Source organism: Scyliorhinus canicula, chromosome 3 (genome assembly GCF_902713615.1).
Source record: "Scyliorhinus canicula chromosome 3, sScyCan1.1, whole genome shotgun sequence".
In the NCBI taxonomy this organism is placed as follows: Eukaryota; Metazoa; Chordata; class Chondrichthyes; order Carcharhiniformes; family Scyliorhinidae; genus Scyliorhinus; species Scyliorhinus canicula.
Window position 1 is genome coordinate 8,538,950 of NC_052148.1, and position 23,525 is coordinate 8,562,474.

Here is a 23,525-nt window from a genome sequence, read left to right on the forward strand (position 1 = left end):
ATTACTATTTCAAATTACACAACTCTTTGGCCTCAACTACTTTCTGTGGTAGTGAATTCCACAGATTCACTATCTCTGGGTAAAGACATTTCTCCTCGCCTCTGTCCTAAAAGGTTCCTTATCCTCAAACTATGACCCCTAGTTCTGGACTCCCCCACCACCGGGGACATTCTTTCTGAATCTAGCCTGAATAATGCTGTTGGAATTTTGTAAGTTTCTATGAGATCCCCTCTCACTCTTTAAACTCCAATGTATATAATCGAAACCGACTTAGTCTCTCCTCTGTGACAGTCCCGCCATCCCAGGAATCAGCCTGGTAAACATCCACTGCACTCCCTTCTATAATAGGGTGACCAGAACTGTGCATAGTACTCCCAAGTGTGGCCTTACTAATGTCTTGTATAACTTCAGCAAGATGTCCCAACTCCTGTATTCAATGTTCTGACCAATGAAACCAATACGCCGAATGCCTTCTTCACCACCATGTCCGCCTGCGACTCCACCTTCAAGGGGCTATGAACCTGTACTCCTAGATCTCTTTGTCCTGTAACTCTCCCCAACTCCCTACCATTAACTGAGTAGGTCCTGCCCCGATTCGATCATTCAAAATATATCACCTCACATTTATCTAAATTAAACTCCACCTGCCATTCATCGGCCCATTGGCCCAATTGATCAAGATCCCGTTGCAATGCTAGATAGCCTTCTTCACTGTCCATTCTGCCACCAATCTTGGCGTCACCTGCAAACTTACTAGCCATGTCTCCTATACTCTCATCCAAATCATTTATATAAATAACAAATAACAGTGGGCCCAGCACTGATCCCTGACGCACACCGCTGGTCACGGGCCTCCAGTTTGAAAAACAACCCTCCCCACCGCTTCCCTTTGAGTTCTGCTCTTATCTTTGTATCAAAGCTGCAATGCGGTCAGCAGCTGAGTGGTATCATGGTGGCAGATTGAAAGCAGAATGACATTTGAAAGCCTTCTTTGCCCAAGTGTTGAATCAAGGGGTCCTAGAAAAACTGGAGTCAATGGGAATCATTAACTGGTTGGAGTCATACCAGGCCACCATTGCAAGAGTTTCTCAGGGTGGTTTTCTAGACCCAACCATCTTCATTTCCTTGATTCAAGGGCTAATTGCTACCTCCTAAACTGCTGCAGTCCATGTGGTGTAGGAGGAGATTTTGACGCAGTGACAGTGAGTATAATCCCAAGTTAGGATGGTGAGGGTTTGGGACCTTTGTTCCTGACACACTGGCCAGATGCTGCCTTGATATCAAGGGTTGTTACTCTCATCTCGCCTTTTTTTAAATTCAGGGCATTGAATAGTTTGCTAGGCCATTTAAGGCCATTTTCTGTGGATCTGGAGTCAAATGTAGGCCAGACCAGGCAAGGATGGCAGATTTCCTTCCTTAAAGGATATCAGTGAACCAGATGGGTTCTTAGGACAATAAATCATTAGTCTTTGAATTCCAGATTCTTATTGAATTCAAATTTCACCATCTGCAGTGGTGGCATTCGAACTGGGTTCCCCAGAACATTACTCTGGGTCGCTGGTTTCCTGTCCATGCCAATACCACTAAGCCACCGCTTCCCTTTGAGTTCTGCTCTTATCTTTGTATCAAAGCTGCAATGATGTCAGGAGCTGAGTGGTGTCATGGTGGAAGATTGAATAATGACATTTGAAAGGAAACTGGACTATTTTGGGGGGGGGCGGGGGGTCAGTCCTCACCCTAAAATGACTGAAACCATCGCTAACCATGACTGAAACAAAAGGAATGGTCTGGAATTCGGAGAAACTGACAGCTCATTATCTCTACAGATGCGGCAATGATCCCATGACTGCAGAGATCAAATCGAAGGGAACTGTACAAAGGCCATTACATTTTTAAGGTCAAGCCCGTTAAACAGAGACTGATAGGACAAAGAATCCTGAAACGTCTTTTGAAATGCTTCATGATTGCAATGTTAAATCTCATGAATTGAGACAAAGGAACATACATCCTTTGTTCAAGTTAACGTGGAGAAGTGGGTGTCATATCAAATGACCCTCCCAAACTGAGAACACCAGTTACACTGCCTTATGGAGCAGCAAAGCAGACAGCCATCCTCCATCAACCATGCAGCATCTCAGAACAAGAGCTCGATCCAGGTGAAGGCCTGGCTCCCATCTACACTGTTACTCTTAGAACCGCTGAACACCCGGACCTGTGCCTACAAGACTAATTTGTCTTTACATGACAAGCCTATCATGGAAGTAATCGCGACTGGAAAAGTAAATTATCCAGCATCATTCTTCAACCTGCAGACTATGTGAAAGATTACAACATTGGACTTTCATTCTGGACTCACATGAAACAATAACTCTTATTTGCTCTGTGCACCTCTTCCTTTTTATCTTCCTTGACCGTGATTTCACACCTACAGTTGTACACAGGGCCCTCAACAGCGTGCGGTCTATCTCCCTCGCCCCCCCTCCCTCCCAGAACAAAGGAGAGAGTCCCCCTCGTTCTCACATTTCATCCCACCAGCCTCCGTATGCAAAACATAATCATCCGCCATTTTCACCAACTCCAGCGTGATGCCACCACCAAACACATCTTCCCTTCACTCCCTCTGTCAGCATTCCGTAGAGACCGTTCCCTCTGAGATAATCTAGTCCACTCCTCCACCATACCCAGTACCTCTCCCATCACTCATGGCACTTTCCCATGCAATCGCAGAAGGTGTAACACCTGCCCCTTTACCTCTTCCATGCTTAACATCCCAGGCCCAAAACACTCATTCCAGGTAACGCAGCGTTTCACTTGCATCTCTTCCAATTTGTTCTACTGCATTCGCTGCTCCCAATGTGGTCTCCTCTATATCGGAGAGACCAAACGCAGACTGGGTGATCGCTTTGCTGAGCATCTTCGGTCTGTGCGCATTCAGGACCCTGACTTTCCCGTTGCTTGCCATTTTAACATTACATCGAGGGACGAGGCAACGGTGCCCCCTCGCCCGCTTATTGTTTGCTCTAGCTATAGAGCCACTGGCCATAGCTTCGAGGAACCGGCAGTGGCTGGTTGGGGGGGGAGCTGGGTGGGGTGGATCACCGGGTCTCGCTCTACGCGGACAATTTGCTTTTGTACGTTTCGGACCCGTTGGGAGGGGATCGGGGAGGTTATGTGCATCTTGGGGGAATTTGGCAGTTTTTCAGGGTAGAAATTGAACATGGGGAAGAGTGAGATGTTCGTGATTCAGGCTAGAGGGCAGGAGGAGAGACTGGGTGATCTGCCGCTTAGAAAGATGGGGAAGAGCTTTCGCTATCTGGGAATCCAGGTGGCTCCGTAATGGGAGGCACTGCATAAGTTTCATCAATCCCGGTTGGTCGAGCAAATGGAAGGGGACTTTAAGAGATGGGACATGCTCCTGTTATCACTGGCGATAGGGTACAGACCCTGGAAATGACGGTCCTCCCCAGATTTCTGTTTGTCTTTCGGTGCCTCCCCATCTTCATCCCTAAGGCCTATTTCAAGCAGGTGAACAAGATCACTTTGGGCTTTGTGTGGGCGATTAAAACCTCGCGGGTGGAGAAAATATTGTTGGAGCGTAGTCGGGGGGGGGGGGGGGGGGTTGGCGCTGGCGAACTTCTGCAACTAGTACTGGGCAGCTAATATAGCTATGATTAGGAAGTGGGTAATGGGGGAGGGGTCGGCATGGGAGCGGTTGGAGGCGACTTCATGCAAGCAAACCAGTCTGGGGGCATTGGTAACTGCGCCTCTGCCGTTCCCGCCAGCACGGTAATCCACCAGCCCCGTGGTGGTGGCGGCCCTGAGAGTCTGGGGCAATGGAGGAGATATGTGAGATCAGAGGGAGCATCGGCCTGGTCCCCAATCTGTAATAATCACCAGTTTGCCCCGGGAAGTATGGATGGGGGGTTCTGGATATGGCGGAGAGCAGGGATTGAGAGGATGGGGGATATGGAGGGGAGCTTTCCGAGTATGAGGGCGCCGGAGGAGAAGTTTGGGTTGGCGAGGGGAAACAAATTCAGGTATCTGCAGGTGCAGGACTTCCTACGTAAACAGGTGTCAACCTTCCCGCTCTTACCGCTAAGGGGGATTCAGGACAGGGTAGTTTCCAGAGGGTGGGTAGGAGAAGGGAGCATCTCAGACATTTACAAGGAACTTATGGGGTCGGAGGAGATCATGTAAAGGCACCAGTCTGGGAGCACTGGTAAAGGCACCTCTGCCATTCTCGCCGGCCCGTTACTCAACAAGTCCAGTGGTAGTGGCGGCACTGAGAATCTGGGGGCAACGGAGGAGGTATAAGAAGGGTGGAGGGTGCGTCGGTCTGGATCCCGATTTGTAATAACCACAGGTTTGTACCAGGCAGGCTGGATGGTACATTCCAGAGCTGGTAGAGGGCACACATTAGAAGGATGGGGGATTTGTTTATATATGGGAGCTTTCCCAGCTTGAAGAACAAAGAACAAAGAAAAATTAGAGCACAGGAACAGGCCGTTTGGCCCTCCAAGCCTGCGCTGATCCAGATCCTCTATCTAAAAGTGTAGAGGAAGGCGCTGGAGGATAAATTTAAACTGCCGCCAGGGAATTGTTTTAGGTATTTGCAAGTGAGAGACTTCCTGAGGAAACAGGTGCCGGCCTTTCTGCTGCTGCTGCCAAGGGGGATACAGGATAGAGTACATAGAACATAGAACAGTACAGCACAGAACAGGCCCTTCGGCCCTCAATGTTGTGCCGAGCCATGATCACCCTACTCAAACCCACATATCCACCCTATACCCGTCACCCAACAACCCCCCCCCCCCCATTAACCTTACTTTTTTTAGGACACTACGGGCAATTTAGCATGGCCAATCCACCTAACCCGCACATCTTTGGACTGTGGGAGGAAACCGGAGCACCCGGAGGAAACCCACGCACACAGGGGGAGGACGTGCAGACTCCACACAGACAGTGACCCAGCCGGGAATCGAACCTGGGACCCTGGAGCTGTGAAGCATTTATGCTAACCACCATGCTACCCTGCTGCCCCTAGGAGATATGTGAGAGCAGAGGGAGCATCGGCCTGGTCCCCAATCTGTAATAATCACCAGTTTGCCCCGGGAAGTATGGATGGGGGGTTCTGGATATGGCGGAGAGCAGGGATTGAGAGGATGGGGGATATGTTTATACAGGGGAGCTGGTAGGGGGTACAGGGGAGCAAGGTAGTTTCTGGTACCTGGGTGGGGGAGGGGGAGGTGTTGGATATCTACCAGGAACTGTTGGAGGTGGAGGAAACCTTGGTGGAGGAGCTCAAGGGCAAGTGGGAGGACGAGCTAGGAGGAACGTTAGAGGCGGGTCTATGGGCGGACGACCTAAGCAGGGTCAATTCCTCCTCATCATGCGCCAGGCATAGCCTAATACAATTGAAGATGGTCTACCAGGCACACATGAGGGGCCAAGGATGAGAAAGTTTTTTGGGGTAGAAGATAGATGTGTGAGGTGCACGGGAATCCCAGCAAACCATGTCCACATGTTTTGGGCATGCCCGAGCTCAGAGGGTTTCGGCAGGGGTTTGCGAAGGAAATGTCCGTGGTGCTAGAAACACGAGTGCCGAGTCCGGAGGTAGCGATCTTTGCACTGTCGGAAGATCCGGGAGTTCAGGGGGCAAAAGAGGCCGATGTGCAAGAGACCCTAGGTGTTCAAATGAAGGCAAGCATCCAACAGAGGGCAGTAGAGCGGAGCTGCTGATTGGCTGTTGCGGGAGAAATTTGCATACGTGCATTGAGATGCGGAGTAAATTTTTAAAAAAATTACTGTTGGGAGTTTCCAGCTGAATCCGGTCGGAGTGAGGACAGAGTGACTGCTGGGTAAGTAGTAAAGATTTAAATTGTTTGCGCAGGCCCATAACAGCTGATTGCTGTTCTCGTGTGGGGCGCAGTGGTTGCTGGTTAAGTGTTTTATTTTTTATCTGTATTTAAGCTGGGCAGTTTCTAAACCCGAGAAACTAAACTTGTAGTGTCCCTCACCCTTCCACCTCCTCTAACCTAAGGGGTAGAGTGAATAACAGGTCAGCCCTTACTTTCTTTTTCTTTTTTTTTATCTAGAGGGATGGCAGGGAAGGCAGTGCAATGTTCCTCCTGCAGAATGTTTGAGGTGAGGGACGCCGTCTGTGTCCCTGTTGATTTCATCTGTGGGAAGTACACCCATCTCCAGCTCCTCAGAAACCGTGTTAGGGAACTGAAGCTGGATGAACTTTGGATCATTCGGGAGGCAGAGGTGGTCATAGATAGAAGCTTCAGGGATGTAGTTATGCCGAAGAATAAAGATAGATGGGTGACAGTGAGAGGGACTGGGAAGAAGCAGTCAGTACAGGGACCCCCTGTGGTCATTCCCCTTAGTAACAAGTATACCGCTTTGGATACTGTTGGGGGGGGGGGGGCGACTTACCAGGGGTCAGCCATGGGGCACAGGTCTCTGGCACAGAGTCTGTCCTTGTTGCTCAGAAGGGAAGGGGGGTGAGGAGTAGAACATTAGTCATTGGAGACTCCATAGTTAGGGGGATAGATAGGAGATTCTGTGGGAACGAGAGAGACTCACGGTTGGTGTGTTGCCAGGGTCCGTGATGTCTCGGATCGTGTTTTCAGGATCCTTAAGGGGGAGGAGGAGCAGCCCCAAGTCGTGGTCTACATAGATGCCAACGACATAGGTAAGAAAAGGGATAGGGATGTAAGGCAGGAAGTCAGGGAGCTATGGTGGAAACTTAGATCTAGGACAGAGGTATTATCTCTGAGTTGTTACCCGTGCCACGTGCTAGCGAGACGAGGAATAGGGAGAGAGAGCAGTTGAACACGTGGCTACAGGGATGGTGCAGGAGGGAGGGTTTCAGATTCCTGGATAATTGGGGCTCATTCTGGGGTAAGTGGGACCTCTACAAACGGGATGGTCTACATGGACCAGAGGGGTACCACTATCCTGGGGGGGGAAATCAGCTAATGCTCTTCGGGAGGGTTCAAACTAGTTCAGCAGGGGATTGGGAACCTGAATTGTAGCTCCAGTATACAGGAGGTTGAGAGTAGTGACGTCATGAGTAAGGTTTCAAAGTTGCAGGAGTGTACCGGCAGGCAGGAAGGTGGTTTAAAGTGTGTCTTCTTCAATGTCTGGAGCGTCCTGAATAAGGTGGGTGAACTTGCGGTATTGTGTGAAGCAAATAATGGCATGATGGGAAAACTAGTCAAGTCTTCTTGGTACAATTGAATTTAACCTAAGACACAGATACAAAATACACAGATACAGCCGAGGTCAACATGACCTGAGAACTGGGTGACTCTGAAATTCTAAGATAAGGCTTGTTCGTCATGAACCTAGAAGCAGTCTCAATAAATACCAAGCTGAAAAGCTGTCTCTTCCTGTTCGTAAACAAATTTGTCCCTTTCTTAAAACAAAGACAAGATAATGATATGAAACTCCATTCCCCTAAAGGTCAGCAAGGTGACGCCATTGTAACGATTATTACTTATGTTTTACTTTTGATTAAATTCCTGGCCAAGTTGTATTCATGTTATCTGATCCTATAGTGTATAAAAATCGCCTTATTCTTCTGTAATATCGCAGACTTGGGACGGACTCAGCAGTTTGTAATTGACTGCCTTCCGACTTCAAGTTTCAGCCATACTGCTAGCAGTCAGTTCTAATTCGGAAATAAAGTTCAGTTTTGCTTACTTAATGAATCATGTTTGTATTTCTCTATCACAGTCAAGAAGCGGGGAAAATATTGAATACGACATCCTGAATAAGGTGGGTGAACTTGCGGCATGGGTTGGTACCTGGGACTTCGCTGTTGTGGCCATTTCGGAGACATGGATAGAGCAGGGACAGGAATGGTTTTTGCAGGTGCCTCGGTTTAGATATTTCAGTAAGCTCAGGGAAGGTGGTAAGAGAGGAGGAGGGGTGGCATTGTTAGTCAAGGACAGTATTACGGTGGCTGAGAGGACATTTGATGAGGACTCGTCTACTGAGGTAGTATGGGCTGAGGTTAGAAAGATAAAGGAGAGGTCACCCTGTTAGGGGTTTTCTATAGGCCTCCGAAAAGTTCCAGAGATGTAGAGGAAAGGATTGCAAAGATGATTCTGGATGGGAGCAAAAGCAACAGGGTAGTTGTTATGGGGGGCTTTAACTTTCCAAATATTGACTGGAAACGCTATAGTTTGAGTACTTTAGATGGGTCCATTTTTGTCCAATGTGTGCAGGAGAATGTCCTGACACAGTATGTAGATAGGCCAATGAGAGGCAAAGCCATATTGGATTTGGTACTGGGTAATGAACCAGGACAGCTGTTAGATTTGGAGGTAGGTGAGCACTTTGGTGATAGTGACCACAATTCGATTACGTTTACTTTAGTGATGGAAAGGGATAGGTATATACTGCAGGGCAAGAATAATATCTGGGGGAAAGGCAATTATGATGCGATGAGGCAAGACTTAGGATGCATGGGATGGAGAGGAAAACTGCAGGGGATGGGCACAATGGAAATGTGGAGCTTGTTCAGGGAACAGCTACTGCGTGTCCTTGATAAGTATGTACCTGTAAGGCAGGGAGGAAGTGGTTGAGTGAGGGAACCGTGGTTTACTAAAGTAGTTGAATCACTTGTCAAGAGGAAGAGGAGGCTTATGTAAAGATGAGACGTGAAGTTTCAGTTAGGGGGCTCGAGAGTTACAAGTTAGCTAGGAAGGACCTAAAGAGAGAGCTAAGAAGAGCCAGGAGGGGACATGAGAAGTCTTTGGCAGGTAGGATCAAGGATAACCCTAAAGCTTTCTATAGATATGTAAGGAGTAAAGGAATGACTAGGGTAAGAGTAGGGCCAGTCAAGGACAGTAGTGGGAAGTTGTGCATGGAGTCCGAGGAGATAGGAGAGGTGCTAAATGAATAATTTTTGTCAGTATTCACACAGGAAAAAGACAAAGTTGTCGAGGAGAATACTGAGATACAGGCTACTAGACTAGACAGGATTGAGGTTCATAAGGAGGAGGTGTTAACAATTCTGGAAAGGGTGAAAATAGATAAGTCCCCTGGGCCAGATGAGATTTATCCCAGGATTCTCTGGGAAGCTAGGGAGGAGATTGTTGAGCCTTTGGCTTTGATCTTTCAGTCATCTTTGTCTACAGGAATAGTGTCAGAAGACTGGAGGATAGCAAATATTGTCCCCTTGTTCAAGAAGGGGCCGTTTTAGCTCACTGGGCTAAATTGCTGGCTTTTAAAGCAGACCAAACAGGCAAGTAGCACGGTTCGATTCCCGTACCAGCCTCCCTGGACAGGCACCGGAATGTGGCGACTAGGGGCTTTTCACAGTAGCTTCATTGAAGCCTACTCGTGACAATAAGCGATTTTCAATTTCAGAAGGGGAGTAGAGACAACCCCGGTAACTATAGACCAGTGAGCCTTACTTCTATTGTGGGCAGTCTTGCAAAAGGTTTATAAGAGATATTATGTATAATCATCTGGAAAGGAATAATTTGATTAGACGTAGTCAACACGGTTTTGTGAAAGTTAGGCCGTGCCTCACAAACCTCATTGAGTTCGTCAAGAAGGTGACCAAACAGGTGGATGAGGGTAAAGCAGTTGATGTGGTGTATATGGATTTCAGTAAAGCGTTTGATAAGGTTCCCCACGGTAGGCTCTTGCAGAAAATACGGAGGCATGGGATTCAGGGTGATTTAGCAGTTTGGATCAGACATTGGCTAGCTGATAGAAGACAAAGAGTGGTGGTTGATGGGAAATGCTCCGACTGGTGTCCAGTTACTAGTGGTGTACCACAAGGATCTGTTTTGGGGCCACTGCTGTTTGTCATTTTTATAAATGACCTGGAGGAGGGCGTAGAAGCATGGGTGAGTAAATCTGCAGATGACACTAAAGTCAGTGGAGTTGTGGACAGTGCGGAAGGATGTTACAATTTACAGATGGACATAGATAAGCTGCAGCGCTGGACTGAGAGGTGGCAAATGGAGTTCAATGCAGAAAAGTGTGAGGTGATTCATTTTGGAAGGAATAACAGGAAGGCAGAGTACTGGGCTAATGGTAAGATTCTTGGTAGTGTGGATGAGCAGAGAGATCTCGGTATCCATGTACATAGATCCCTGAAAGTTGCCACCCAGGTTGAGAGGGTTGTTAAGAAGGTGTATGGTGTGTTAGCTTTTATTGGCAGAGGATTGAGTTTCGGAGCCATGAGGTCATGTTGCAGCTGTACAAAACTGGTGCGACCGCATTTGGAGTATTGCGTGCAATTCTGGTCGCTGCATTACAGGAAGGATGAGGAAGAATTGGGAAAGGGTGCAGAGGAGATTTACCAGAATGTTGCCTGGTATGGAGGGAAGATCTTATGAGGGAAAGCTGAGGGACTTGAGGCTGTTTTCGTTAGAGAGAAGAAGGTTAAGAGGTGACTTAATTGAGGCATACAAAATGATCAGAGGATTAGATAGGGTGGACAGTGAGAGCCTTTTTCCTCGGATGGTGATGTCCAGCATGAGGGGACATAGCTTTAAATTGAGGGGAGATAGATATAGGACAGATGTCAGAGGTAGGTTCTTTACTCAGAGAGTAGTACGGGTGTGGAATGCCCTACCTGCAACAGTAGTGGACTCGCCAACATTAAGGGCATTTAAATGGTCATTGGATAGGCATATGGACGATAAGGGAATAGTGTAGAGGGACTTTAAAGGGGTTTCACAGGTCGGCCTAACATCGAGGGTCGAAGGGCCTGTACTGCGCTGTAATGTTCTATGTTTTGGCCTTTGCCTCCCTGGTAGCCTGGAGACGGATCATTTTAATGTGGAGGGACTCAAAGCCCCGACATGGCTGGGTTTCTCAGTCTTGAGAAAATAAAGTTTTCCTTAAGAGGGTCAATGTTGGGGTTCTCCTGGAGGTGGCAGCCGTTCGTTAACTTTCTCGGGGGGAAATGAAAATGTCAGCAGAAGCAGCATTCTGAAGGGGGGGGACGGATAGATGTTAGATGGTTGAGGTGTGTGAAGATTGGGTTGGGTGGGGAAATGCTTATTTTACCATGTTAATGTTATTGTTTTTGTTATTATTATAAAAATGTTTGCAAATACCTTAATAAAAACATTTTTAAAATATGTTACCTGGACTCTTTGAATGCTGAAAATTGTAACAAGGTTACGGAATTTGAAAGTTCCACAAGTTTCCGGTTTGGGGATAATAATATTCTGAAGCCGCTGAAAAGAGTGGTGCTCCCTTGCCGGAGTGAATCATTTCATTAGCACGGATGTTGTATCAAGTGAGATACCTTTGCTTCTGAGCAGACCGTCGATGAAGAAAGCACACATGAAACTGGATATGGAACAGGATAAGGCAACAGTTTTTGGAAAGACGGTGGACTTACAATTTACACAGTTGGGACACTATTGTATTCCATTATTGACAAATAATAATTCAAGGACAGTTGTTGAGGATGTGTTAATGGCAGTTGGAAATGGGACTTTAGCTGATAAAAACCTTGTTGTATTAAAACTGCAGGGACAATTTGCGCATCCGTCTCCTCGGTGGCTGAAAACGTTTATTAAAGGATGCAGGGGTAAGGGATGAAGACTATACTAAACTGATAGAACAGGTTAGTGATCACTGTGAAGTTTGTCGGAAGTACAGAAGGACACCATTATGACCGATAGTAACCCTACCTTTGGCCAGGGATTTTAACGTAATTGTGGCCATGGACCTTAAGATCTGGGATAAAACTAACAATATATTTATTTTGCATTTTGTAGATTTAGCAACCAGATTTAGTCAATCAACTGTTGTACGAAGTAAAGAAAAGAGTATTTCTGGATCAAATCATGGAACATGGATAGGGACAAGAATGGGCCCACCGGCAAAATTCCTTACGGACAATGGGGGAGAGTTTGCTAACGATGAGTGTGAAAACGTTAATATCACAGTTACGAATATGGCTGCAGAAATCCCATTTAGTAATGGTGTGTGTGAAAGAAACCATGCCGTAGTAGATGCACGCTCCGGAGAATTTTGGCAGATAGACCAAACTGCAAGTTAAATTCAGCTTTAGCATGGGCGGTACATGCAAAGAATTCATTGCAGATGGTTGGGGCTGTAGTCCCTATCAATTAGTGTTTGGCAGAAATCCTAAAATTCCGTCCATTTTGGATGACCAGCCTCCAGCTTGGGAAGGGACTACAATTAGCTCTGCCTTTGCTGAGCATTTAAATATATTACATAGCAGTAGAAAAGTTCTTTTGGAAGCAGAAGTCTCTGAAAGAATTCGCAGAGCTTTAAGGTATAATGTACGGTCATCAAATACCGTTTTTCAGTAAGGAGACATGGTATATTATAAGAGAGTCAATTTTAATGAATGTAAAGGCCCAGGAAAGATCATAGGCATAAATGGCAAAACAATTATTTTGCAACATGGCAATCAAATTATTAGGGTACATTCATCAATGATAATGGGTGCAGATTACAAATTTTCAAATTTAGACCGAGCAGACATGACAAACCAGGGTCACCTGGTACGCACGTGTTACAGAAATATGAGGACCAGTTGACCAGTTAACTGATATAGCCAGGGTTTCTGTGGAGGAACACAATACTTCCGATGAATTAGAACAGGCCATTTCTCCGAAAGGACAACTGCCAAAAGTTGGTATAAAAGTGACATACTTGCCTGAAAGGACTAGTCAATGGAAGGATGCAACTGTTATTAGTAGAGCAGGGAAGGCCACTGGAAAGTATGAACATTGGTTGAATGTACCGCATTCAGGGGAGGATGTCAAGACAATGGATTGGAAACATGACGTTGAAAAATGGAGGGCCAGAAACGCAGTGCCACTTTAGATAGTACATCAGATAGTGAACAGGTTTCCAGGAATTGGTCGAGAACTATTGAAAGGACATCCCATAGCAGAATGGAAAGATCAAGCAGTAGTGGTACAGAACGAGATACCAGGCTGGATAGGGGACTTAGATTATCAAGGTCTCGGAACATGGGTAAGACTATAAAGGCAACTGGGAGTAGAAGCCCACATGCATGTGAAATTTTGGTGGCTTCCAATAAGTTAGATGAAAAAGTTGTAAAAGATGTCAAACAGCAAGAACTGCATAGTTGGAGTGAATTTGGGGTATACACGAAGTTCCGGATGGGGGGCAAAGAACTCTATCCCACATGGATTTGCACAGAAAAGGTTCTACCAGATGGAACTTATAAGGCAAAGGCCAGGCTTGTGGCGAGGGGATTTAAAGAAAACTTAGAAGATCAGGATTTAAGGGTAGATTCACCCGGGCAGGAAAGGTTATTTTAAAGATCTTCTTGGTTCTATTAGCCACAAAGGCATGGGAATTCAAATCTATAGATATAAAAGCTGCCTTTTTGCAGGGGCATCAGCTCCAGAGAGACATTTTTCTCCATCCTCCGAAAGAGGCAACTAACACAGAAGGGGTACTCTGGAAGTTGAACAAATGTGTATATGGATTAAATGATGCGTCTAGAGCAGGGGTGGGCAAACTTTTCCGTGCAAGGGCCACATTCAGAAATTCACAATTCACAAAGGGCCGCATAGTATATTAAGTAAAATAATTACTTCACCCGGTTATGATTCTGGGCGCCTCATATAGAACATAGAACAGTACAGCACAGAACAGGCCCTTCGGCCCTCGATGTTGTGCCGAGCAATGATCACCCTACTCAAGTCAACGTATCCACCCTATACCAGTAAGTAACCCCCCCCCATTAACCGTAGTTTGCCCACCCCTGGTCTAGAGTCTGGTATTTTTCGGTAAGGTCAGTTTTGTTAAAGTTAGGCTGTTGCCAGTTGAAAGCAGATCCAGCAATGTTTTACTGGCACTATAAAGGAAATCTTTCTGGCATCTTTATGATGCATGTCGATGATTTTTTGTGGGGTGGGACTAGTGATTTGAAGCTATTGTAATCTCTGGTTTGAGGAAAGGAGTCAGGATTGGAAGTCAGGCCTCCAGCGCATTTAAATATTTTGGAGTCGAAATCGGACAGACTAAGTTAGGGGCAACTTTACATCAGCAATCTTATTTGGAGAGCATCAGCCCATTAGCAATTAGTCATGGTCAGGTTTCACAAAAAGATGCAGTGGTTTCAAAGATGGAAAAAGAGCAAGTTTAATTGGGCAACTGAATTGGTTAGGTAGACAGACTAGACCGGATGTTAGTTTTGATGTCTTAGAGTTGAGTACAAAAATGAATGATCCCAAAGTGGAAGACATAATAAGAGCAAATAAAGTGTTGGTCAAACTAAAAATGCAGGAGTGTTTTTTGAGGTTCCCGGTTTTAGGTGACCTTAGGCATTTGAAACTCATAGTTCATAGTGATGCGTCCTATGCAAATATGTGATGGAGTTTCAAACGCAGGAGGTTTTATAATTTTCCTTTTGGGGAACAATGGTAAATGTTGCCCTCTTGTGTGGGAAACAAAGAAAATAAGGAGAGTGGTCAAAAGCACTTTGGCTGCTAGAATGTTAAGCCTTGTAGAGGCGGTGGATATGGCATTTTATATATCTCAGATATTGGCAGAAATTTTGGGATTAGGGGCCTTGGGTAACATAACCATTGACTGTCATATTGACAATAAATCCCTGTGGGAAAATGTGCACTCTACAAAAAGTGTGAATGAGAAAAGGTTAAGGATGGACATCGCAAGTTTGAATTGGATGTTGGACAGAGGGGAGATAGCAAAATTTGAATGGATCGACAGTAGCTATCAATTGTCCGACTGTTTAACAAAAAGAGGGGCTAGTTCACAGAAACATTTGGATATTGTTAATCCAATAATTGGATATTGTTATTGTTAAAGGGCAGCAGGGTAGCATGGTGGTTAGCATAAATGCTTCACAGCTCCAGGGACCCAGGTTCAATTCCCGGCTGGGTCACTGTCTGTGTGGAGTCTGCACGTCCTCCCCCTGTGTGCGTGGGTTTCCTCCGGGTGCTCAGGTTTCCTCCCACAGTCCAAAGATGTGCGGGTTAGGTGGATTGGCCATGCTAAATTGCCCGTAGTGTCCTAATTAAAGTAAGGTTAAGGGGGGGGGGGGGTTGTTGGGTTACGGGTATAGGGGTTTGAGTAGGGTGATCATGGCTCGGCACAACATTGAGGGCCGAAGGGCCTGTTCTGTGCTGTACTGTTCTATGTTCTATGAAGGCCAGTTTGTCACTGTTTCTGTGACTTTGCTTTTTTTCCTTCCAAAACTAAAAAAAAGGGGGTAAATTGTGTGTGTTTTTGAGTCTCTTGTAATTTTGTTTTCACCAAATTATTTTTTTTTCTCCAAGGAAGGGGAGACTGTTGAGGAATGGATTAAGAGGCATTCTAATTAAATGTCTCATTTATGTTAAGTATCCAGTAATGCCTTTGCGGAATGTGATGTGATGATAGAGTTTTTGTAGAGTTGTGTTAATGGAAAATAAAGGTGTTTGTGAGAAGGAGTAGAACTTTTGACTTTTCCAACAGCAGCTAAGCAGCTAAGAGTGTTGGGCAAGTTAATGTGGCTAAAGATACATAAGTCTCCTGGCCCTCATTGAATGCATCCCAGGGTACTAAAAGAGTGGGGGAAATAGCTAAATTGCTTGGTGTAATTTACCGAACTTTGTTGGCCTCTGGGGCGGTTCCGGCAGATTGGAAAACTGCAAATGTGATGTCACTGTTTAAAAAAGGAGGTAGATAAAAGGCAGGTGAGCTTAACTTCTGTGCTGGGGAAAATGCTTGAATCTATCATTAAGGAAGAAATAGCGAGACATCTGGATAGAAATTGTAACATTGGACAGATGCAGCATGGGTTCGTGAAAGGCAGATCATGTTTGACTAATTTATTGGACTTCTTTGAGGACATTATGAGCGGGGTGGACAAAGGGGAACCGGTGGATGTGATGTATCTGGATTCCCAGAAGGTATTCGAAAAAGTGCCGCACAAAAGGCTGCTGCATATGATAAGGGTGCATGGCATTACAAGTAATGTATTAGCATGGATGGAGGATTGGTTAACTGGCAGAAAACAAAGAGTAGGGATAAATGGATGTTTTTCTGGTTGGTGATCTGTGGTTTGTGGTGTCCCTCAGGGATTAGTGTTGGGTCCACAATTTACATAGATGATCTGGAGTTGGGGACTAAGTTAATGTGTCAAAGTTCCCAGATGACACTAAGAAACGTGATAGAGCCAAGTGTGCAGAGAGCACCGAAAGTCTGCAGAGGGATATAGATAGTTTAAGTGAGTGGGCAAGATCTGGCAGATAGAGTTCAATGTTGGTAAATGTGAGGTCATCCATTTTGGCAGGAATAACAACAAATGGATGATTATTTAAATGGTGAAAAATTGCAGCATGCTGCTGTGCAGAGGGACCTGGGTGGCCTTGTGCATGAATCACAAATAGTTGGTTTGCAGGTGCAGCAGGTAATTAAGAAGGCAAATGGAATTTTGTTCTTCATTGCTGGAGGGATGGAGTTTAAAAGCAGGGAGGTTATGTTGCAGCTGTATAGGGTGTTAGTGAGGCCACACCTGGAGTACTGTGTACAGTTTTGATCTCCTTACCATAAGACCATAAGACATAGGAGCGGAAGTAAGGCCATTCGGCCCATCGAGTCCACTCCACCATTCAATCATGGTTGATTTCAACTCCATTTACCCGCTCTCTCCCCATAGCCCTTAATTCCTTGAGAAATCAAGAATTTATCAATTTCTGTCTTAAAGACACTCAACGTCCCGGCCTCCACCGCCCTCTGTGGCAATGAATTCCACAGACCTACCACTCTCTGGCTGAAGAAATTTCTCCTCATCTCTGTTCTAAAGTGACTCCCTTTTATTCTAAGGCTGTGCCCCCGCATCCTAGTCTCCCCTGCTAATGGAAACAACTTCCCTACGTCCATCCTATCCAAGCCATTCATTATCTTGTAAGTTTCTATTAGATCTCCCCTCAACCTCCTACACTCCAATGAATATAATCCCACGATCCTCAGACGGTCATCGTATGTTAGGCCTACCATTCCTGGGATCATCCGTGTGAATCTCCGCTGGACCCGCTCCAGTGCCAGTATGTCCTTCCTGAGGTGTGGGGCCCAAAATTGCACACAGTATTCTAAATGGGGCCTAACTAGTGCTTTATAAAGCCTCAAAAGTACATCCCTGCTTTTATATTCCAAGCCTCTTGAGATAAATGACAACATTACATTTGCTTTCTTAATTACGGACTCAACCTGCAAGTTTACCTTTAGAGAATCCTGGACTAGGACTCCCAAGTCCCTTTGCACTTTAGCATTATGAATTTTGTCACCGTTTAGAAAATAGTCCATGCCTCTATTCTTTTTTCCAAATTGCAAGACCTCGCACTTGCCCACGTTGAATTTCATCAGCCACTTCTTGGACCATTCTCCTAAACTGTCTAAATCTTTCTGCAGCCTCCCCACCTCCTCAATACTACCTGCCCCTCCACCTATCTTTGTATCATCGGCAAACTTGGCCAGAATGCCCCCAGTCCCGTCATCTAGATCGTTAATATATAAAGAGAACAGCTGTGGCCCCAACACTGAACCCTGCGGGACACCACTTGTCACCGGTTGCCATTCCGAAAAAGAACCTTTTATCCCAACTCTCTGCCTTCTGTCTGACAGCCAATCGTCAATCCATGTCAGTACCTTGCCTCGAATACCATGGGCCCTTATTTTACTCAGCAGTCTCCCGTGAGGCACCTTGTCAAAGGCCTTTTGGAAGTCAAGATAGATAACATCCATTGGCTCTCCTTGGTCTAACCTATTTGTTATCTCTTCAAAGAACTCTAACAGGTTTGTCAGGCACGACCTCCCCTTACCTGAGAAAGGATGTTCTGGCTCTGGAGGGGGTGCAGAGGAGATTCACCAGATTGATTCTGGAGTTGAGAGGATTAGTTTATGAGCAGAGACTAAGTAGTCTGGGGCTATACTCATTGGAATTTAGAAGAATGAGGGGAATCTCATAAAAACATATAAAATTATGAAGGGAATAGGTAGGATAGAAGCAGGCAGGTTGCTTCCACTGGCGGGTGAAACTAGAACTAGGGGGCATAGCCTTAAAATAAGGGGGAGCAGATTTAGGATGGAGTTGAGCAGGAACGTTTTCAGCTAAAATTTCATGAATCTGTGGAATTCCCTGCCCAGTGAAGCAGTTGAGGCGACCTCGTTGAATGTTTTTAAGGCAAAGATAGATAGATTTTTGAACAGTAAAGGAATAAAAGGTTATGGTGAGCGGGTGGGAAAGTGGAGCTGAGTCCACAAGAAGATCAGCCATGATCTCATTGAATGGTGGAGCAGGGTCGAGGGGCCAAATGGCCTACTCCTGCTCCTAGTTCTTATGTTCTCTTATTTGCGCTACTCAACTTTGACCCACTTGCCAGATTTAGAAAGTCTGGATTGGTCTGCTGGAGAATTATGTTGATGCACAAATTGCAGATCAGAGGCACCACACAAAGGAATGTGACACTGAGTGATACACCCAATGCAAGATGAGAGAGAGAGGCCGAGCCAGCAACAAACACTGAGACAGACGGAAGTAAATTAGAATAAAAAACATCAGGCACTGTACAGCGCACTCAGAGAGAGAGAGAAAAACACAGAGAGAGATGAGACGAGGGAGAACTAAAACACTCAGCAATGAGTGGAGAGTCAGCAATTCAGTGCAATTAACAAAACACACAATTACCTGGTGACCGGTTGTGGTCTTCAGTGAACAGGGTGGATGTCTAAATGAAATGTTTCAGTCCTGGGTCTGTGGTTTATATTGCAAAAACAGATCACTTTCAGTTTCAATCTGATTTTACATTTCCAAGAAAGCACACGCTTGGTAATAATCTACTGTTGAAAATAACTCTGCATGGGCAGTAAATACTGACCTAGCCAGCGACACCCATGTCACACAAATTATTTTTAAAAAATTAAGTTATACAAAAATGATATGGCAAGAAAAGCGGGTCAAAGGGTAGGAATTATGCAGCGAATAACTCACCTCTGACCCCCCCAAAGCCTGTTCACTATCTGCAAGGCACAAGGCAGGAGTGGAACAGAATATTCTCCACTTGCCTGGATAAGTGAAGCTCCAACACTCAAGAAGCTCGACCCCATCCAGGACAAAGCAGCCCCCTGGATTCTGGAACTCCCTCCACAAACATTCAGTGTGTGATTTAATGAGAAAAGTGTCTAAGTGTGGTAACGAGGGGGAACCTCCGGGTATTTTCCGACAGCTAACCCGGCGAGGCAGACAACGGTATCTAACGTTAATTAGGGCGGTAATGATGCCCCACGGGCTTCACGCTGCAAATGACGTCCTGCTGGCTGATTCGCTGGCACTGGGCCCGGCAGCTCCCCACTATAATAATCACTTATTGTCACAAGTAGGCTTCAGTGAAGTTACTGTGAAAAGGCCTTAGTCGCCACATTCCGGCGCCTGTTCGGGGAGGCTTGAACAGGAATTGAACCCGCGCTGCTGGTCTTGTTCTGCATTACAAGCCAGCTGTCTTAGCCCACTGTGCTAAACCAGCCCCACTAACGAGGCGGAGAAGCACATCAACTGATCCCGCTGAGCAAACCCCAGGCAGCACGCAGCCATGCTACAGCACATACCAGCTCCATGATTCGGGATGCTGACCTGGCCAGAATGATGGACATGGTGGAGTCCACGTGGGATATCCTGTTCCCTGAGGGGCTTGGAGGGTCAGCCACAGGGCAGCCAGTGCCGCCTGCAAGGCAGTGGCAGGGGCCGTCAGCTCGGGGAGTGTGACCAGGAGGACCTCCACCCAGTGCTGCAAGAAGCCCAACACACTCCACCTGACTGTATGGGTGAGTTGGCACCGGCCCCCTGGCACCAGTCCTGCCTGCCATCCCCAGACGCACCCACCAAACAGCTCCTCAGAAACAGCTCCCAGGTGAGACTGAAACTGTCGGCCCATTAGCATGTGGATGGCCCATCTCCGGGAACAAAGGAAGGTACTTAAGTAACCGATCTGGCCCCAGACCTCGCGGTTCCCCAAACCGAAAGCAGAAAACAAAGCAGGCCAACGGCCACCTAGGACACGCCCAACCATCAGGATACCCACCCCTTTATTGGTCAGGATCAATGCTAATGATCAAGAAATGGCCCCATTGATTGGGGCCAAGTTCAAGGCCCGCCCAAAAGCGCGCGAAGCCTCCTTTGGGTATAAGAAGAAGCCCCCGAGAGAGAATCACACTCTTGGAATCAGCTCTGAAAGCGGAGAGACCCGTCCACCAGCTACACCAGAAGCAGTAAGTCCAAGGTCAACGCTCGCTACCAGACGGACGACATTAGCTGTTCCCCTCTACCACTTCGACCCCAGCAGCCTCAGAACCGAACAATGGCCATTGTTCCTCTGACTGAGTGGGGGCCCGAAGCTAAGTATAGGTTTTAGCAGTAGTGATAGTTTAGTCTGTAGTATTTTGTGCATGAGTAGATATTGCTGTGTGTGTAAATAAATAGTATTGACTTTGAACTAACCGACTCTTTAATCAGTATTCGGGTTTGAACCTTGTGGCGGTATCGGAAGATACCTGGCGACTCTAAAGCAAACGTAATTAGAATTAAGGAAGGCAACCGTATTGACCGCCATATTTAGAACCAAAGAGAGCAACAATGGTTTAACTTCTGACACTTTAAACAGCGTTTACCAAAAGCAGGGCAGTTTCCCTTTAACTGGACGTAGCCACACCTGTGACACGTAATCACATTGTCATCATGACCTATTTGTGAAGTACGCGCTTTTGCAGATTTCTTCTTCGATATCTCGCATTTTTGTGCATAGTGCGCACGTGCAGAGCTTGAAAATGCTTGTGAAGGATCGCTTCCGTTCCTCACAGACTTCTGCTTTGTCTGCAACACCATTTGATTTTCTCTGCCACGTGGTAGAGATTCGCACTTTTTTCCTTGGGATGAAATCTAAATACTGACTTTTTTTTCTGTTCCACGGATATACATTTGTCGATTTGTAAAGTTAAATCATTTTGACGAATTAGTGCTTCTCTGACAGACTCATCAAGCATGCCATACACAATCTGGTCTCTAGCAAGTGAATCATGTAGATCTGATAGTTACACGTTTTGGCTAAGAGTTTGAGATCTGTGATGAAATTATTCACCGGTTCACCAACTTTTTGAACTCTTCTGTGAAATTTTAGTCGTTCTAAAATCTCATTGGTCTGCATTTTACAATGTTCACCGAACCTCGCCATAACTCGATCAAATTTTGTTTTATCTTCACCAGCATTAAAATGAAATGAATTGAAGATTTTGATTGCTTGCTGTCCTGTCAGGGACTGAAGTAAAGCAATTCTTCCAGCTTCTGGTGCTGCACTTAAATCACCAGCTTCTAAATAGAGTTGAAACTGTTGTTTGAACAATTTCCAATTCAAACTTAAATTTCCAGTGGTCTTGAGATGTCTTGGTGCATGAACCTGGTCCATTGAAAAGTTGTTTTTGTCAAAGTTTTTGATGTAGCGATGATCTCTGTCGTCGAATAGTTGATTCCGATTTTCTTTTATTAAAAATTTTTTTGTTGCTTCTAAATCTTCACTTGTATTTCTTAAAAGCTTTAATCATATCATAACATATCATGTTATGTTACCTTTATACTCCTGGTAACATGTCATATTACTTTACGTAACATATATGAAAAATGAAAGTGAAAATCGCTTATTGTCACGAGTAGGCTTCAATGAAGTCACTGTGAAAAGCCCCTAGTCGCCACATTCCGGCACCTGTCCGGGGAGGCTGGTACGGGAATTGAACCATGCTGCTGGCCTGCTTTAAAAGCCAGCGATTTAGCCCAGTGAGCTAAACCAGCCCCTATAGTACTCTTTGAACCAGCCGAGTTGATATAATGACCAATAGTCTTCTTGTAAAAGATTAACTATTAATGAGTAATATAAAGAATAATAGTGAGTCATTTGTACTCAATATTCAATTAGTAAAATAAATAACATACAATACAGATAACTAACTAACTATACAATGCAATTATGAAATAACTTATAACTTCTCTTTCTCTAGCTATTCTATGTCTTGTCTGTTCACTATCCTAGAGCACACTCTCTGCGAAAGAGCGGGAAAGTCGTTCTTATACCTTCTGATAGTGAGACATCTAGTGTTGTAATGACTGTACTACATTTACATACATTGATCATGTATATTGATATACAGAGATCACTACAGATGGGACTGTGTCGGCAGTGTCAGCAGGGCACGGTCGACGGCAGGGGGTGGTGATAAGCCACAGAGAGCTGGTACTCCTCAATCTATGCCATAGGCTGACCCCTGCCTGCCTGCTGCTGAGTGCTCGCTCACACCCATCACCTGCATGTGTTGGCTGGAGGGGGGGGGGGTCCTGGGAGTCCAGGACCTCCATGACCGGGGAGCTGGGACATGGGATTGGTGCTTGGCCCGCATTGTAGAAGAAAGTGCCAGAGATATCATATTGATCGAGGTGAACAAATTTTAATGGTTTACATAAGTGTCCCCAATTGACCCACTCACCCAGTGGTGCCGTCCCACTCTCCCCCGCCCCTCCCAGATCCTCCCCCCACCCTTTCCCCTGCACCCCTCCCCTTACCCCCCCCTTACCCCATTGCCCCGTGCCCTCTCAGCCATCCTCTTATGTTCTTAGCTTTCCGTGTTCTAACCGCTGCGTCTAGGTGTGTGCCCAGGATGCACTTCTGAGGTGGAGGCAGCCAGCTGTTTATTGCATCCCGTAACTCTTGATGCTCCTGGTGGGTGGCCTCTGGCTGCTCTTGGGCCGGACCGCCCCGGCGCATTTGCCGACGGTACATGCCCGGGTACTGTACCGGGTATTGACTGCAACATGCCGTTGTCAGTGGGGTGGAACTCGGGGAAGCGTCCCCTCCTCTTGGTCGGTACCTAGAGGGCCCTGGGGTTTACCTCGGGATGGAGGGGCAGCAGGATTGAGGCTCGGGCTGCCCCTGCGTCATCTGGCTCTGCCAACTCTGGCAGCTCCCCAATGTCTGCACCATAGTGTCGACGCTCTCGGCAATGCCCCTCAGTGACAGGGGCATGCTCTGCAGTGCCTCGGCAATGCCCCTCAGTGACAGGGGCATTCTCTGCAATGCCCCTCAGTGACAGGGGCATGCTCTGCAATGCCCCTCAGTGACAGGGGCATGCTCTGCAGTGCCTCGGCAATGCCCCTCAGTGACAGGGGCATGCCCTGCAGTGCCTCGGCAATGCCCCTCAGTGACAGGGGCATGCCCTGCAGTGCCTTGGCAATGCCCCTCAGTGGCAGGGGCATGCTCGGAATACCCCTCAGTGATAGGGGCACGCTCTGCAGTGCCTCGGCAATGCCCCTCAGTGACAGGGGCATGCTCTGCAGTGCCTCTGCAATGCCCCTCAGTGACAGGGGCACGCTCTGCAATGCCTCGGCAATGCCCCTCAGTGACAGGGGCATGCCCTGCAGTGCCCCTCAGTGACAGGGGCACGCTCTGCAATGCCTCGGCAATGCCCCTCAGTGACAGGGGCATGCT

The 23,525-nt window shown here is 46.5% G+C and overlaps 1 protein-coding gene across 2 annotated transcripts in view; it reads right to left on the reverse strand.

Moving 5' to 3' along the window:
• The window catches only part of LOC119963800 (interferon-induced very large GTPase 1-like), a 72,340-nt gene that overhangs the window by 9,974 nt on the left and 38,841 nt on the right, over positions 1 to 23,525 (reverse strand). Inside the window, exon 1 of one of the 2 annotated variants that reach the window (XM_038793097.1) lies at positions 18,692 to 18,742. The exons of the other annotated variant lie outside the window; for it this stretch is intronic. The gene's annotated coding sequence lies outside the window, so the exon portion shown is untranslated. Of the gene's footprint in view, positions 1 to 18,691; positions 18,743 to 23,525 lie in introns of those variants that run through there. 2 annotated transcript variants of the gene reach the window in all.